A 5,346-nucleotide genomic window follows, 5' to 3' on the forward strand; every position below is an offset into this window, starting at 1 on the left:
CTGGTCCCACGTTGCCTCCCCTACTGTTGCAGCTTTCGGCGTAACCCCGGCAAGGGACCCTCACAAGATACATTCAACTGGGCCAGGTGGATCAAAGTCTCCTCAAGAGGTGTTACTCCTCCCCCCCCCCCTCCTTTCTCGACCAAACTTATAGCGGCTATGGCGAAGTTGATAGCTTATTTACATCGAGAATCAGAACGTTCCTTTCCTGGTGCACTCCTGACGAGGCCCTTGTTTCTGATGAACACTCGCTGCCGAGGAAAAAATAGTGTGCTCTATTACTCAATAAATCTTCGATCTACTCAGATAACCGGGAACCTATTACACATGCTCGTACCTTCGTTAACAGTCAACAGTGGGATACCGTGTCATAAGCTTTCAGGTAATCTAGCAATATGGAATCTGCCTGCTGCCCTTCATCGATGATTTGCAGGATATTGTGCGAGAAAATGACAAGCTGCGTTTCGCATGAGCGATGCTTTGTGATGATTTGTGGGCAGAAGCGTTTCTCTCTCGAGGAAAGTTAGTGTATTCGAACTGAGGATGTGTTCAAGATTTCTGCAGCATACGGATGTTAAGGATATGGGTCTGCAATTTTGCGGGTTGCGTTCTTTTGTCCTTCTTATATACCGAAGTCGCTTAGGACTTAAGCACTTGGTGAGAGATCGCTATAATTGCAAAAAAAGTGAGGGGTCAGTGCCGAAGAGGAGTCCGGTGAAACTGAATTATGATTCCACTAGAACACAATGAAGTAGTTGTTTTCTACTCATCAGTTGTTGATCAGGTCTAAGGTTGCCTGTTTCTGTGTTGTCCGTGCGACTGTCAAACGATGGTATGCCTGTACTGTCCTCGTGCAGGAATGATTTTTTAAAATCGAAACTTAATATTTCAGCTTCCGTTTTTCTGTATTCGATTCCCACAAAAGACTGATCGACGAGTGACTGAATGGAAGCCTTAGACCTGCCCAATGATTTTACGTACGACTAGAAGTTTGTACGATTCTTGTCCAGATCCTTCGTCAATGTATGACGGTAGAAGGTGCATGGTTACCGCACCGATCTTTTGGCACACGAAGTCCTACTAACTTCTGCCTGTCGACATTTCTACGTTCTTTTTCGCCCGAGAGTTCAACAATGTCTGTTTCCTCAGCATTTGTGAATTTCTTTAAATTAAAAATGAGTCTCTTCCATCCTTAATCCAATTGTTCGGCGCATAAATTTCTCAGAGCGTGATTTGCAATCAGTTCATACTTCGCCCAAAATTCCTGTACATTCATCACATTGGAACTAAATGATGGTCGTTCATTGCTTGTGTATGGTACTAACCACTCTCCGGTATTTCTAGACGGATTTGTTAATTTTGGTAACCATCGTCTCCACGATATCATGATCACTAATCCCTGGCTCTATACTGACGCTAAGGTCAGGTCTGTTTGTAGCTACAACATAAGAAAAGTTTCCGTTGACTGTGGGTTCTGGAACCAGTTGCTCAAGACAGTTTCCGAAAAGCGTGTCCATAACCACTTTACAAAGCTGCCTGTCCGTACCACCTGCAATGAATCCATAGATGTCCTAGTCTATACTGAGTAGATTAAAGCCACCTCAAACTAATACTGCAAATTGGGTTTATTCGCGCACAGATGGGCGTAGACGTCCTTAACTGCTACGGAGGAATCGGGTCGTCGGTAAAAAACATCCTTTGAATAACTTAAGTTCACCTAGGCCCGTTACTGGTGTCCACATAATTTCACAGTTATACTCGATTTCAGACTTAATAGAGACAATATTTTTCTAGACTGCGCTGAACACTAGCCTTAAAATGGCGTTTAACATGTGTCTCCGATACTCATTACAAGCCTCGTTAGATATTCTGGAACTTTATTTTCGGGTTACATCCAGCTCTTGTTTCCACGAATGATTTGAACGCAACTACATTTACTGAAGGAAGTAAATTCAGAAACTTCGGCAATTTACTATTGAGATTTTTGCCGGTTATAACTGAACACCTTCAATGCATGACTTGTAAAAAAAAAAAAAAAAAACCTGAAGTCGTTGTGCCGGACGTGGTGTCTGGTAGTTTTTCCTCCATATTGTAATTGGCCTTCAGGATCGTCCACTTTACCACTTTATACACATTTGTATTGCCTTCACATGCTTGGACATAGGTTTCATTCCACATTGAGTAAGTCCCCGATAACGCCGTAAAATATCATTAAACTTGCAAAAGTTCACTGAAATGTAATGCTAACCTGTTCTATAGGACTCTTGCGGATGAGATCGTGAGAAATATTATTTGCTTACGAAGCGTGTAGCATTGGAACGTTGTTATCCTAGTTCACGCTTAAACTTAGGGAGACAGTGGGTTGTTTCATTATCTTTGCTCATGTTTAGTCACCACGTAATTGCAGCGTCGCTGGCAGGTCGCAACACTTGACAAGCCTTAATATCAAACTTTCTGACTAGAAGTCAGCAATGCAGTTGAAATTGTAACTACTCTTTACCATCCACTCAAATATTATTCCGCCCGCATCTCGTGGCCGTGCGGTAGCGTTCTCGCTTCCCACGCACGGGTTCCCGGGTTCGATTCCCGGCGGGGTCAGGGATTTTCTCTGCCTCGTGATGGCTGGGTGTTGTGTGCTGTCCTTAGGATAGTTAGGTTTAAGTAGTTCTAAGTTCTAGGGGACTGATGACCATAGATGTTAAGTCCCATAGTGCTCAGAGCCATTTGAACCATTTGAACCAATATTATTCCAACAGCCATCATACGTGCAGTAAGCTGACAAATTTCAACGATGGAGCAAGTTGATGGTTGCAATGTTTAAATGTATTTTCTGAGTGCGTGCATTGTATGCTATGCGCGAAGGAATTACCAAAATCGATGTATATCTGCTCTTGAATTATCGCAGACATCACAGAGATTCGAAACATCCTGTCCCTGGTGCTACATCGAGTTGCAACACCAGAAAATGTTTGGAAAACAACATCCAACTTTATTTACACAAAACATACAGTCACGGAAGTTATATAATGCAATTAGTTATAAGTACAGTGATAGAGAGATAAATTCATAGACGCCGTTTATCGATCACTTATAAGGAGTGCCTTTGAAAAGTACAAGAAACCACTTCTTCTCTGTCACGAAAACCAGCACGAAGTATTCTTAACGAATAATAATGAGCACTAACAAGTTGCTAATTTGAGTTGGAAAGATTATAACTAACACAGTAAGGAAGGACGACCAACGTTTTGATTATCAACAGAAGAAATAATGCCCCCAGATGTACGAATAAAATAAATTAAAAAAAATAATTAAAAAGGAAAACGCAGAGGATGAGGGTAAAGGCTGTCTGTCATAGGCTGAGATTGATGTCACTTAGAATTAGAGAGGATTACTGCTCCACTCGCATGTTCGTGCCATTCTTTAGCTGCGCCTGACAGGAAAATATTCTGAGATGAGCTCGATACAAGTTTTTCTTTATCATTTAATATGGAGCAAGCTGAGATGGAAACCAAATGTACCTTGTTAGCTGGAGATAAAAACTGAACACTATCAAGGATAACAATGAAGTACGCTGTCCAGTAACATAATGTTACCACCCGTCAAAAGCCTGAATAACCAACTTTAGCAGTGCAGAGCACTGCGAGACTTCCAGGATGAGACACAACAGCCGGCCAGGGTGACTGAGCGGTTCTAGACGCTACAGTCTGGAACCGCGTGACCGCTACGGTCGCAGGTTCGAATCCTGCCTCGGGCATGGATGTGTCTGATGTCCTTAGGTTAGTTAGGTTTAAGTAGTTCTAAGTTCTAGGGGACTGATGACCTCAGATGTTAAGTTCCATAGTGCTCAGAGCCATTTTAGCCAGTACCAAATTTAGTAGACACTACTGCCACCTCTCACTGCAACAATGGCCGTAACCCGGCTGGGACAGTCTCAAATTGTGTATGGTGGCAGACAGGGGAACGTCATTCGATGATGCTTCAGCTGTGTGGCAGAGTTCATCAATCGCAATAGTTAGTGAGTGGTGGCATGGTGGTCTGTCAGCACGCAATGACCAGAAGTTTCCACCGCTGGCCAGGAAATCGAACATCCTCTGTGTGACCCTAGATGAGGGGCGTACAAGCAACATACTGTTTTCCACTACCTACTTTAGTTGAAAGATAACATCACGGTCCCGTGCGCCGGCCTTAAAATGTCAGAAATGCGACGACTGCTGTATAAATTACGCTCTCAGGTATGACCGCAACTTTCGTATTTTTTGGTACGTTATGCTGTAACATTTAGTTTTAATTTTGTCCGAAGAAGATGTTCCTTGTGACACCGAAACGTAGGTTACAAATTAATTGCCTTCGCGACTGAGGGTTGTGTTTTTCAAAATTTTGTATTATACAACAGTCGCTGATTGACAGCCATGTTAAAAACCTTAATGTTCTGGAAGGTACTGACAGGGATGTGGAGCCATGCCGACTGCTTTCGAGAGGCCAGCTACCCTTGGTTTCTCGGATGAAGATCCATGGCGCGGACAGATCTATCGAGGATTCTAGATTGGAGTTTCTACATCTACATCCATACTCCGCAAGCCACCTGACGGTGTGTGGCGGAGGGTACCTTCAGTACCTCTATCGGTTCTCCCTTCTATTCTAGTCTCGTATTGTTCATGGAAAGAAGGATTGTCGGTATGCCTCTGTGTGGGCTCTAATCTCTCTGATTTTATCCTCATGGTCTCTTCACGAGATATACGTAGGAGGGAGCAATATACTGCTTGACTCTTCGGTGAAGGTATGTTCTCGAAACTTCAACAGAAGCCCGTACCGAGCTACTGAGCGTCTCTCCTGCAGAGTCTTCCACTGGAGTTTATCTGTCATCTCCGTAACGCTTTCGCGATTACTAAATGATCCTGTAACGAAGCGCGCTGCTCTCCGTTGGATCTTCTCTATGTCTTGTATCAACCCTATCTGGTACGGATCCCACACTGCTGAGCAGTATTCAAGCAGTGGGCGAACAAGCGTACTTCCTTTGTTTTCGGATTGCATTTCCTTAGGATTCCTCCAATGAATCTCAGTCTGGCATCTGCTTTACCGACGATCAACATTATATGATCATTCCATTTTAAATCACTCCTAATGCGTACTCCCAGATAATTTATGGTATTAACTGCTTGCAGTTGCTGACCTGCTATTTTGTAGCTAAATGATAAAGGATCTATCTTTCTGTGTATTCTCAGCACATTACACTTGTCTACATTGAGATTCAATTGCCATTCCCTGCACCATGCGTCAATTCGCTGCAGATCCTCCTGCATTTCAGTACAATTTTCCATTGTTACAACCTATCGATACACCACAGCA

Source organism: Schistocerca cancellata, unplaced genomic scaffold, assembly GCF_023864275.1.
Source record: "Schistocerca cancellata isolate TAMUIC-IGC-003103 unplaced genomic scaffold, iqSchCanc2.1 HiC_scaffold_754, whole genome shotgun sequence".
Taxonomy (NCBI): domain Eukaryota; kingdom Metazoa; phylum Arthropoda; class Insecta; order Orthoptera; family Acrididae; genus Schistocerca; species Schistocerca cancellata.